Source organism: Pyxicephalus adspersus, chromosome 6, assembly GCF_032062135.1.
Source record: "Pyxicephalus adspersus chromosome 6, UCB_Pads_2.0, whole genome shotgun sequence".
Lineage (NCBI taxonomy): Eukaryota > Metazoa > Chordata > Amphibia > Anura > Pyxicephalidae > Pyxicephalus > Pyxicephalus adspersus.
This window is the reverse complement of record NC_092863.1, coordinates 35,735,293-35,749,170: the sequence shown is the minus strand read 5'-3', so window position 1 is coordinate 35,749,170 and position 13,878 is coordinate 35,735,293. Positions and strand designations below refer to the sequence as shown.

Below are 13,878 nucleotides of genomic sequence, written 5' to 3'. Positions count from 1 at the left end.
GCACTCCTCTCTGCAGCTCTGATTTGTTCCCAGTCTCCTGCCTTTTATACTACCTCAAGGGGAGGGGGTTATAGTTCTGTCCAAAATGCCAGACTTTTCCCACACTTCCCAGTTCTGCTTTTCCCTCAGGTCTGACTTCCCTCTGACTTCACCTTCTTCTGTCACTGTGTCCCCTGCACTGTCCTAGCACTGCAGTCATGGCATGCCTATGGCTGTGTCTCATCAGGTGAGGGTCCCCAATCTTCTCCATCTTGTCTTCTAGGTGAGGGCCCCCTCTCTCCCCCTCCCCCAGTGTCTCATTAGGTGTCTCTCTTTTACCCCCTGTCCTCTGTGTCTTATTAGTTTGGGGTCTCCTTTCTTCTCCCTCTTGTCTAGTTAGGCGAAGGTCCCCAATCCTTCCCCTTGTCTTCTAGTTGAGGGTCCCCTCTCTCTCCCCCCCCTCCCCTTGTGTATCATCCAATGAGGGTTCCCAATCCTTCCCCCTGTCTTCTAGGTGAGGGTCCCCTCTGTTCTACCATTGTTGTCCTACTGAGGGTCCCCTCTCTTCTCCCCCCTGTGTCTCATCCAGTGAGGGTCCTCAAATCCTTCCCTATGTCTTCTAGGTGAGGGTCCCCTCTCTCCCCCTTCCACAGTGACTCATTAGGTGAGGATGTTCTCTTTTCCCCTGTGACTTATTAGTTTGGGGCCCCTTTCTTCTTCCCTTTGTGTCTATTTAGGTGAAAGTCCCCTCTCTTCCATTGCCATGTTTTATTTTATGAGGTTCCTCTCTCTTCTCTCCCCTGTGTCCTATTAGTTGTCAGTCCCTACTTTTCATCACTTTGTGTCTAATTTCCTGTGGGCCCCCTCTCTCGTTTCCTCTCCATGTCTTTTCTCCCCCCATATCCTATTAGTTAAGGGTCCTCTCTTTTCTCCCCACCTTGCCCGATTAGGTGAGGATCTCCAATCCTCTCCCCCTGTGTCTTTAACATGAGGGTCCCCTCTCCCCCCCCCCCCCCCCCATGTATAATATGCTGCAGGTCCCCTTTCTTTTCCTTGCTGTGTCCTATGAGAGTACCTTTTCTTCTCCCCTTTGTGTCTAACTGGGTGAGGAGTCCCCTCTGCACCAATATTACAGATCAGTGATCTATTCAGTGGGGAGAAAAGCTCCTGCATGAGTGTATTTGGATGATGTACTACTGACACTAATCCACACTGTGGACACTGGAGTCCTCACTGACACTTGTACAAATCCACCACTAATAACACTAATAACACAACTTTGACACTACAAGTCCACAATGACACTGATAACACCACACTGACTCTACAAATCCACAATGACACTGATAAGACCACACTGACACTACAAATCCACTAATGACACTGATAAGACCACAATGACACTACAAATCCACAATGACGATGATAAGACCACACTGACAATACAAATCCACAATGACACTGATAAGACCACACTGACAATACAAATCCACAATGACACTGATAAGCCCCTTTCAGCCTTGTGGTAAAACAAAGCTTTGTACCTACCATTCACCTATATGGGAACAGTTGGGGACCAGTTTGTACAGGGGTTTGCATTTAGTTGTGTTTGAGTTGTGTTGGGGTTGCGGCACAGTTTCTGGAAGTATCTTGTTGTTTCTGATTGTGTGGTTGCTTTTCCTCCTCCAGAAGAAGCACAGTGCCACTTCAAACACAAGGGCAATACATGCAAACGTGTAACCTTCGGTGTAGTTTGTCACTCGTGGGAACATAACAACACAGCCAATGTTTGACCCCAAGTCTGAAAGGGGCCATAAGTTCACATTTATTTGATGTTAGAAGTGAATCTGCACTGACATTGAGTTCACATTGACAATAGGAAGTCCACACAAATCTGATGACATTGGTGAATCCATATTGACATAAGCTTCCACACTGATAATATAATTCTGATGGGTCCACACTGACACTGATAACTAGATTGCCACTGGACACTGAGAATCCCACACTGAGCTCCTGACACTGCAGTCCTCTCTAGATCCAGCCAAGCTGCTGTGTGAAAACTGGTCAGCCCCAAACTGCAGCCAGATGCTCCCTCAGGTTCCTGCACTGATAACTGTGTTCTGTGATGTCTATGTGAATCCTAATACATGCCTCATAAGTTTGTATTACAGAGATCATTGCTGATTTGTCACTTTTAGTGTCCTGTAACTAATTTAGAGGGGGTGCACTAATGCACTCATGTTACAATATACAGCAGCACTATCATTTCTCAAAACAATGTAAATGTTACCATTACAAAAAGCATTCTTGGGACTCCTGCCCAGTGACTTTGCCTAGGCTGAGATGTCACAAAGTCAGTTACAGGTATAGGGAAGTCTTTTTTCCTCCATCTGTTGCTAAGAAATCTATTTAGACTGCCACTTCTAACTTCATTTTAAAAATGTCCATTGCTTGGCTGTCATGCTGATTCATTGGTTTTAATATTTAAAAAAAAAAAGAAGTAGGCAGATTACTGAAACATTCCTTGGTGGAGAATCAGTTATTGTCATTGAAACATACAGACGTGGAAGATTCCACCAGGAAAAGAATTCTGATTTTACTCATCTTCTGCGTGCTTGTTCCAAGGCTCAAATTACTGGGGACAGTGACAACTAGATTTCTTTAATAGCAGGTCAGAAATAGTAAGCTCCATAGTATCCTCAGTACACGTGTCCTTTAATACAAAACTGAACTGAAAGCTCCCTAAAAGAAAATTTCTGATTTAGTAATGCCTAGTTTTCATTGTTTTCTTTCTAGTGGGGACCCGCACAGCATTGTGTCCTCTGCCATTTACTGGATCTCCATTACTTGGAATAGAGATTGCCTCCTACACCTCACATAAACACTTCAGCTACATGTTTTGGAAGAATATACACAAGATGTGATTGGTATGAAGAGTGATCATAAAGAGAGATTCACCTAATTTTAGGCAGTCCGATTGTGCAGGTATGTCCAACTGCTCTCCCTTCCTAATGTGACTTTTTTCTCAGACCCAACTTACACTCTTACACTATGTATATACAGTATATATATATATATATATATATATATATATATATATATATATCATCTTTTATCATCTCTCATCTGGACTACTGTAACCTCCTCCTCTCTGGTATTCCACAAACACAACTCTCTCCTCTGCAATCTATTATGAATGCTGCGGCCAGACTTATCTATCCTTCCCACCGCTCCTCTTCTGCTGCATCTCCTTGTAGTTCTTTTCATTGGCTTCTATTTCACTTTAGATTCAAATTCAAGTTCCTGTGCTTTTCCTTCAAATCCCTACACATTTTTTGTCCCACTTACCTTTCTGACTTGATACAAATACACCCCTAGCCATTCTCTTCACTCCTCCAATGACCTACTATTGACTTCTTCACTCATAACCTCATCACACGCAAGGCTCCAAGACTTTTCTAGAGCTGCCCTGACTTATGGCCCATGTCCCATTCGGCTAGCTTTTTCGGGCAGGGTTCTCTCCTCATCTTGTGTCACTGTCTGTCTGTCTGTAATTTGCAACCCCTATTTAATATACAGCACTGCATAATATGTTGGCGCTATATAAATACTGTTTATTAATAATAATAATAATAATAATAATATATATATATATATACTGACTTTCATCTTTTGAAGCAACTGAAATTGGCAGCAGAGGGCACTCTGTCTTATGCACAGTGAATAGTGAATGTGTGTGACAGATGAAGAACTCACTGCCTGAGGGTGTAATCATTCATTTCAGAAGGATCAGATCTCCTATTGTTTGACCAGTTTACTGTTATAAGATACAAGAAGAAATATATTAGACACAAGTCTCCTGATGGCAAATTTGACAGGTTTAGACAACAATCAGTCTGACTGACTAATAGGCGGTAGAAGAGGCATGCTTGGAAGCTGGGACCCAACTTTCATCCTGGCTGGAAATTGTCATATTGTCACAGTCATTGAATATCATATATTTGCTAAAAACAAACCATTGTGTCTTGTTTTGGGGCATTTTTTATAATTATTTCTTATTTTTTTACAGCTGCTGCAAATCCTGAGCACTAAGAGAAAATCACCAAATGGGTACCAACTAAAAGTAAAAACAGCACAATAGTGTGAAAATTGCTCAAAGTATTGTAGCTTTTGCTCAATCTGAAATCATGACATTTTCAGCTTTCTTTGAAGAAGATCCCAAATGCACTGCATTCCCCCCTCCTATTCTGGCTGTTGGAGCCCTGGAGAAGCTGGGACTCAGTATGCCCTCCCCCCCGAAAAATGAAGGCAGGAAGATTGGCCCCCACATTATACATCACATCTCAGAGAAGTTTAGTAAGCTCATAGAATAGTAAAAGTCTTGCTCTATATATTGATTAAAAAAAAACATAACAATGACTGTGTCTGGAGTTGGTCTTTAAGCCACATAAAAGCTGACTGTAATATCTGGTTTCTCTCTCTCTGTCTGACACTTTGCTGGACAGCTTAGCCTGTTACATGGAAAACCAATAGATTTCTTAGTAGGATCATAAAGTCATAAAACTATATTATGGAGGGGGGGACTCAGAAAAAAAAACAAAAAAAAAATGCTGCTAGTGATAGACTGCATCAAAAGAACCACTGCACTTCATCACATATAGAGAGAACATTAGATATTACTTTCTGTGCAATGCCTGGTGCTTAAGAAACCATGTGAGGTATAGTGTGAATGGAAATAAGGAATTTATATAAGGCTATATTTAATAGAAAGTTAAAAAACTGTACATCATGCAAAATTCCTACATCTTCACTGGGTAGTCGGTGGATGCTTCTTTGTAAAGCATTTTCTATTTCAAAGAATTTGTATTTCCCTTTTTTTGCAGAAAAAAATATGCAGTAAGTTGTATTCAAATGCCATTAATAGGTTAATGACAAGTATTTATTGTAAGATAGAATGCAGTCTGCAAATGTATGGCTTTCTAGTTGCCGAGACACTAAAGCTCAAAGCCTATTCTGGCCAATCTATATGTATGGTATTTAAATTTGTATTATTTACTTTCCCTTTATATATTACTAATACCTTTCACTGTCAGCAGAAGTATGGCATACTGGCATACTGATGTTAAAAAAAAGTATTATGTTTCTCCCAGCCACCAATCACATCTAAGCATGTCTTTTATAAAGAAGAGCTGCCAGCACATTTTAAAAACCTCCATAACCATTCTGATGAATTTACTAAAGTGCTGCGAACCAGTCCCCATAACCTGGGGCCCTTCATACCTCCAGGGTCAGCTGGTTAACATTCCCTTGTCTGTTCCCTGGGCCAAATGCAAGGTCTCCCAGAGGGACACAAATACCCCCCTGGTGTACAAGCGCTACTGGCCAAAGCCCTTTAAACTCCCAACTGATTTGTCAAGCCCTTACTATTTGGGACATTCACAACACTGGTTCTCTTCATGACACACACTTACAATCATTTTTCCCACAATAAATAAATAAGTTTAATATATATCATAATGCTTAAACAGAAATATTAGATTACTTTTAATTTTAAAAAGTTTTTTTGTTTTGGCACAAGGATTTTTAACTCAGCAATATGTTTAACAGCATTGAACTTACAACACTCATGCTGGCTGTGGCTGTGTCTGCGTCTCTCCTTTTTATATCATGTAAAAAAGCACTCAAAACATTCTTTTGGATCTTTTATTTCCTGTTCTTTATCCTGGGAAAGGGGGGCACAGACTGCTCCCCCTCAAAAACAGGAGTTAACCAAAAGAGCGCTCAAAATTCCACTCTATGATGTTCATGTTGGGAGAACTTCACCTTAGGTTCAATTGTTAAAGGGGAACCTTACAAAAATCCTAAATCTCTGCTTACAATGTACGACTGTTGCTCACCATGCCTTATTGTTTTGAGGAACAAACAGAGGAAGAAATGAAAGTTACACAGCACATATCTGAGGGAGGCCTGTTTAAAGGGACACTGTCATGATAAATTCATGGGCCACCAATACTGAACGCCGCTTTGGTTTTCTTATGTTTTAACTTCAATGCTGTCTTAGCTGCTGACCTTGAACAAGTATAGTGATGAGTAGATGCTTTTGGTGACACATTAGCCTGCTTGTTTTGGGACTGTGGCTGAAACATACCAAAGTCAGACATGAGACTTTTAGCTTCCAGTACTAAATCAATTTAGAATGAGTCTTAATTAGAATCATTTGCAGATGCCATGAATACCCTGCATAGTATTTAATAGAGAGGATTACTGTAACCTACTTGTGTATAATGATGTACTACTAACAATTTGCTAACTTTGATGACCAATTATTTCTGCAGCGGTTAAAGATCTTTGTAGAAGTTCTAAATGAGTTCATATTGTGTCTACAATGCTTCCTAGAATCCCAGAGTTCCCAGGGATGTGTCTTAGGCAAAGCTTCATTGTGACTTGCACATGCAGAAAGAATCTGGATCAACTTGCATGTGGTCAGAGCAAGAAAAACAACATATAGTGTGTGACTTTGTCCTGATTACCTCCCAGTTCCCTCTTATCTTTGTCCATGGGCCTCTAGCTAGCTTGGCTACTGCTGTATATTAAACACACAACCTAAGGATGAACAGTTTGTAGTTACTGGACTGTTATATTTCTAAAAAGCAGAACACTGACGAGCCTATGTGCTATGATCTATACCCTGTGCTCAATTTTTTGTATAACTCAGTTTTAAATGTATTTCATGCAGATTTGTTTCTGGCAGCTAAAGGGTTATCCTGATTGAATGAAAGTTCTTCAAAGACAACACACAGAGTGAGCATGCAGAGAAAAGCGGCTTCCTGCGTCACTTTAACTGGTAAATGAGCCTCTTTGTGCAAAGAATGGGGTAATTGTGTTAGCATTAACGGGTGTGGGTGGAAAGGAGGAGTCCCCAGCCTACTCACACCCCTTAAACACTTCTTCTACCCTGGGCACATAATACTGTTTTTCTATAACTGTAAAATGAATAATCTGATGCAGTACTCTGAGAGTAATGCATACCAGGGTATGATAAATGTTTGCAGTATGGTATCACCAGCAACAATGTTACTGATATGCAGGTTTTCAGCCCCTGCATGTGTTCTAAACAGGGCTGGGAGACTCTCCAAACACAGGCATATGGCTTTGGATCCCCCATGGCAGAGGACCATTGATGTCACACACGTTGCAGGCACCCTTCCAGTTGTAGATACGTGCCATGCCAGCAGCCCACATTTGTGTAGATGAACATTTGATCATAGGTGCCATTTTTTCATGTGGTTTTTTATTCAGCTTGTCTCCATTCCTGTTTCCTTTCTCTAGGAACTGAGAATATGCACACTTTGATGGCTCAGCCAAAACACTGGGAATTCAGAGCAAATCTAGGGTACTTTTTTTCCAGGAATCACACATTTTGATCTGCCAGACTATATGCACATTCCATGCTGTGTATGGCTTTTAATTTCTGGGGTTGATCATTTTCTTGTAGAACAAAATCCTTTTAACATATTCGAGTAAACCAAAAACTTGCGATGTACCAAAAAACATTTTTGTAAAGCATTTAATTAATCTAGGGGTCTTTCTTCTGTCATTTAGCAGTTATGTTAAAAAGTTAGTTTAGGAGTATTTCCATATTCAGTCAGTGGAATCTTTTAAAAATGAAACATATATTAGGGCATGCATTCTAGGGGAAGGTTTATTGATTATTGAATGAAGATCTATTTCTGGACCATATATCAGCAAATGTAAAAGTTTATTACTTGTTCTTTTCAACAGCCAGAAAAAGGTATTATCCTAGCCGCTACATTATAGCAATAGGTGAATGGTGGCTCTGTCTTTGAGGGCCATAGAAAGCATAAATCAAAAAAAAATATTCTCTAATGCATTACATTTGTGTTGTTATGAAGGACTACACCCTTTAACCTGGCACCTAAAAATAACATCCATTAAAAAATATTCTGGAGACTTTTCTATTGAGTTCAAAGGAAGTACAGATCCTGAAATGTCTGTGTGAAATGCAGGTGTAATCAACTGGACAGTTTATTCTGTGTTATTCTGTCAATTATGGTATAGGCCAGTGATGATTTGATTAATGTTGATGATGATTATTTATTAGACTAATATCACCTGTGGGTGCCCTAATATTAAAAACACAAGTTTAGAAAAACTCTAAAGCTGAGCTCTTCCCCTCCAGGCAGACATTGCAGCGGCACACTTGTAAGAGGTCAGCTGACACTCATGAAGCAGGGCTGCAAATCTCATTAGGAAGATGCAGGCACCGTGCCTGGAGATCACACTTTCTAGAGTCCAAAATAAGGGGAAAATAATATAATTTGCAGTTATCCACACCCTTCTACATTTTATTGGCAAAATCACATCAGAAAACTTTCTATTTTTAATATCCCCTCTGCTCCCTTACCAACAGGACTTTCTCTTCATTATTGTACTCTTTATTGGCTGCTGGGTATGGGTGTAGTCATGGCTATAGACCACTATAGTTTATTTGCTTGGAGTTACAGATGCCCCAATTTGCAGAGAATGCTGAAACCTTTTTTCATTGCAGTTTTTCCAGTTTGGACGCTGGTTTAGACTTAGCTACAGACTATTTCTTACTATGATGTAGATCTACTAGTTAGGCTCAGCAAATACATAGCAAGCACTATACCATCCAATAATGGCTGCTTGGTACATGGAATTGTGGAATAAATGGGATTGTGGGGAGCACAGTGCAGTGAGAACAATGAAAAAGACTACCCATAGGTATCAGTAAGAATGACTGGACCTAGGGTCCAAAAGGAATCAAGCCCAGTCCTGGCCTTCAGTTAATATAGCTAGTCATTTTCAAATTGTTAATTTTTCTTTACTGTGCTCAAAGTCTAATTTCACACAGGGGGTTGTGAAGCCTTAAGCCAGCCCTGGGTAAAAGCTTTATAAAAGTCCTTTCTATTCAGCAAACATTTAATATAATATTGATAAACTGTCTTAAAAACATTTTTTAATATTAAAGAACAACTCCATTTGTGTGTTAATATGTAAAATAAATAGCTATTTTCTAATATCTAGCAAGTTGTGTTCAACAATAAAACTTCAGATTGGAATATTCCAAACGTATGCATTGACATGCAGGGATTTACAGTCCCATTCACTATGAATTGCACACAGCACCAGTGGCAGACATAGCCAACCCCTGTGCAGAGCTGACTTGGGGCTCCTCTGCCAAACTGACCTGGGGCCCACTTTGCACCTCCCTTTGTCCACCCCTGCATAGCATTATTGTGGACAACAGTGCAGCAAACCAGTGTATATTTTGTGCAGTGTGGCATTAAAAAAAAGGGTATTCTCCCTTTTTCCATGCCCCTCCAACTCATTATATATACCTGTGCAATGTTTAGTATCAATAGAACCTAGTTTGCCAGATGTCACATTCCAATACAAGTTTGAATCTAGTTGGATTTTCTGTGGCAGATGAGAGGAGTGAGGCTCATGGTGTTTGTGTTAGAACTGTGGGGAATTTCTTGGCTTTGAGTGTGTGTTGGAACACTTGCTGATCAGTATCCTTTGTTCACAAACGGAAATTAGAGGCTCATAGCAAACATTGATGCCTTTGGGATGCCACCCTGGAGGTGTATTCAAGTTTAGCTAGTTGGTATTTAGGAAAAATGTAAATTTTATAAAGCAAAAAAGAAATTGTATAAACTAACCATTGGAAACAAAGTGGCTGTGGATAGCCTAATTTTAATCATAAGTCTGTTGGTTAATGTATAGTGGAATCCTGCAGATCTTCTGTGCTCCTTATTTGTCTTCTATAATGATCTGCTGTAGTGAGTCAGTTTTATTCTGTAGCCTTTAATGTGCCCCCCTACTCATAATGAAAGTTGAGTACATGAAATGCATTATGTGGCTATACTGTTTGCCTTGATTTGAATTCTTAATTCTTACACTCATTTAATGTTCGGTGTTTATCATTATGTCAGCTTTATAACTAGAAATCACCATATCACATCTTTAAATTTTTAGACTGAGAAGTTGTTGGTAAAGTAATATTTTGGGTAAAGTGCAGTTTATGCAGTGCTTGCAGATCTTTCCCTGGATTGTGCTTTAATCTTCATATGACCAATGAAATGCAGCCCAAAACTCTAATCATTATCACCTGCTTCTGTATCAGACTCCCAACAACATAACAGTTACTCTGGCGCCCTCGTGTGGTCATTCCTTGCTAGGAATATTTATTCCCACTAAATTGTTATATGCTTCACAGTGGGGAAAAATTTTCCAGTATTTAACATGAACATGTTTATTACGTTGAATGACATAATCATGATTATAGTGTGCAATTAAAGAGGGTTAAAGTGTATCACTGTTTCAGATACTAGCACCTTACAGCATAGTTATTAAAAATGACAATGTCAGGCAAATTTCATACCTTGATCTGACCATATTTACTCCCCATTTACTAATATTAACCATTATGAATTACAATAATTATAAAGTGGTTTTCTAGTTGGTGGAGATTAAAAAAATGGTACCTTATACCAAAAGGAATTCTAGGCTTAACTCTTTATATGGAGTATGTTAAATGTGCTTGTAAATGAGAGGAAATAAGCATGAGGGGCTTCGTAGATAGTTCTTAGGGTCTATTATTTATTACAGTGAATTAGTTGCAGTAAGCAGTAATTAGTTTACTAGTTTTCTAAAGGCATAGGGAAGTCATTTTTCATTTTCTCCACCATTCTTTGCTGAAAAATCTATGTAGGCTGTCACTGCTAAATTCTTCACCATAAAATCTCTATTGCAAAGTTGTCATGTAAACGTTGCCAAGACAAGTGGGCAAACCGGGAGTCTATTTATAAAGCCGTGAATCTGACATTTACTGAAACATTACCTGGTGGACAATCTTCCAGATCCATTTGTTTCAATAGCAGTACTTGATTCTCCACCATGGATTGTTTCAGTGTTATAAATGTAATAAAAGTTACTGCGAGATTTCCTTCAGGATCCTTTTCTCCAAGATGAGCATATTGCTCTCCTCTGCTTTATAACTTGGATGGGAGGTGTTCTGCAGTTCACAGAAAAGAACTGGATAGGATGATAGCATTGCTTAGGAGTTCCGTGTCCAGGAACACTTGAATTCTAGCATGATAAACCAGTATTTTCTGTACTTGCAATAAATGGATATAGCCTGAAAAAAACCCAAGCCACCATCAAAGAGCTTGTTCACACAGAATAATGGGCAGGGCCTTTCACTCTTAACGTCACTCCAATGCACCTTTTTCAGCACACTTTCATAGATGTAAATGCACCCTGTGTTTTGGTGCATTAGAACTTATTTTAGTGAATAGGCTGTTTAATTAAATGCACAATATCACACATCCTGAGGACACACGAATGGAGTTCTTGCAGCTCATATGTGAGACTGGGCCCATGACATCCAACGATTGTCATATGTAATACCATTATTTAAAAATAAAAAACTTCCTGTATTCTGTAAGATTTTGTAGAGCCTGTTCATGCAGGATGCCATGGAAAATGCATGCACATTATCATAAATGTCTGGGCATTTTCTGATTAGATTCTGACGCAACGCTGGGAATTCTTTCTAAAGATATGCTGGTAACACTTTTTACCAAAAGTAGAGAGTATCTCTCTCTTTACTCAGACCACAAAAATCTGATTTATGACTGGCTGCACCATTTTAAAACATGGTACTGATCATTACTGGCCTTTTTAGATGACCATCGCTCAAGACCATTGGGTGTGCTTATTTCGGGCGAGAATCAGACATGTGTACAGTGGTCGCCTGCTATACAAGTCAAGGTAGGAGAACACATCGGGGTGATGCTCACTTGTCCCCCCCCCCCCTTCCCTTCATAGAACAGAACATTGCTGTGTGAACAGTGCTCGTTTGTTCTTCTGTCCCTCCCTGTCACTGGAAATGATCCTGAAAGCTTGTTTCCAGCAACGAAAAATTACTGTGTATGCAGATTTTGTTAGTTGAGCCTTTAGAATATGTTTTTTGTGTGCTGTGTTGCTAAACTTGTTGCAGGAATTTTTTTTTCATGTCTTAGGATATGCTGCCAACATTTAAAAAACAAATAGGCTGCCTTAACACAGTGAATTTTAATGACCTCAGAATGACACACTTAATTTTTAATTAAACTAAATCACTCTTAAACCCTGGTGTCCAACCTGTGACCCTTGGAAGCCTTTCGCTGTATTTCAAAACACCACAAAAACCACCTTTTCAAACTTCAGTTGCCTCAAAATCCATCACTAATTAGCCATAATTCCAACCCCACCTCTTATTGTATACTACACTGCCCAAATCTTCGATTGTAAGCTTTATTGGGTAGGGTTCTCGCCTCCTTCTTTGTCATTGTGCTTGTCAAGTATGCCGGTTTGTCATCTGCATTGTACAGCATGTGTAATATGATGGAGCTTTATAAATAAAGGTTATTACTGTTATTAATATTATTAATAATAATATTAAAAATAATAATAATCTGTGTTTCTTACATTTTCTCTAGGCTAGGTTTTAGCCCTAGGATTTTTAGCAGTCTTGTGTAATGTGTTTCCTGTCCCCAACTCCTATAACATTTTCAGTCTCTGACCTTCTCCTGTATCAGATGTTGTCAGGAGCCACACATTACTGAGTCTAGACCAGGAAAGTCCAGCATCACTGCTCTAAAACATTGCCCTCCTGCCTAGATATGTTCTGTATATTAAATAGTATATTTCTTTGAATAATTTACTTAGTCTCTACATAGCCATTTTCTTTGTAGAGTAACTGGCTATATCCTTGGTGCTGTTGTGAAAACCCTGGGATGTGTATCACTGAGGTCTTTGTCTTTGGGAGGTGCAGGACTTGCTGTAGGGGACCTCTCTATAAACCAGACAATAACTGCATTGATTCTGCCACCATATACAGTAAAACAATTTAAAACAGAGCTGGGAAACCAGCTAGAATTTCAAGGTTCTTAGATGCAGCTCCCTTTCCTCTATAACACTTCACATAATATTATGTTTACATGTTCTTATCAGTAAGGGAAATAGGGAAGAATACTGTTCCCGCTTTATTAATGATAACCCTTTAGTTGACATACGATTGTCCTTAAGAAACAGTCTCTCATAAAAAAACAGTGAACCATTAACACTGAGGATCTTTGCTCCTATAGGTCACCAGACAGCAACATGTACAGCACAGAGTTGACATGTTTCAGCTCCAAAAACCTGTGTGTGAAGGGAGAGAATTTTTATCAGTGGCATCAGTAATCAATGGCCTTTCACAATGGCACGTTGTTGATTGCGTAAAAGTTTACTTATACATATCAAAAATATATCACTAGCTAAAACCTTTTTGTTTTGTTTTAGAGCAAGGAATTGTTAGATTCATCATTGTTCTTTCACTGCTGGCCCCTGGAAAAGCAGCAGGAATTTGGAAGAAGTCCCTTCTTAGACAAATGTCACTAAAACTGGTATCCACTAATTTTTAGGATAATGGTAACATTTTTGGATTTCCCATAGTCTTTTGTTCATGGTACAATGGTCACAAGGACAAATGGACAGGTTGAATCCCCTCAAACAGGGCAGCGTTAAAAACCTGCAAGATACTTCAACCAGACCTATATTATCCAAATTCTAAAAATACTTCCTGTCTGTACATACATTTTACACTAATAGAAAGAATTATATAGACTGCCGTTGCTAATCTCATTCTGATAATGCTAGTTGCCTTAATTTCTGTTGACCCACTGTCTTTAATACCATATGTGGAATGAATGTATCTATTAGGAAATAAAGCTCTTGTTCTGGATAAGATTCAGCATTACAGCCTGCATTAGTACTCCAGCCTGAGAACTAGAATGTCCAGAATAGAGACAGCAATGGTGCCTG

At 39.3% G+C, this 13,878-nt stretch overlaps 1 long non-coding RNA gene across 1 annotated transcript; it reads left to right on the top strand.

Moving 5' to 3' along the window:
* Positions 1-99: 99 nt before the first annotated feature.
* On the top strand, positions 100-4,338 carry LOC140333525 (uncharacterized). The gene is made up of 3 exons (XR_011921384.1): positions 100-226; positions 2,779-2,967; positions 4,052-4,338. It is a non-coding gene; the product is annotated as an uncharacterized lncRNA (long non-coding RNA).
* The last annotated feature ends 9,540 nt before the right edge of the window (positions 4,339-13,878 follow it).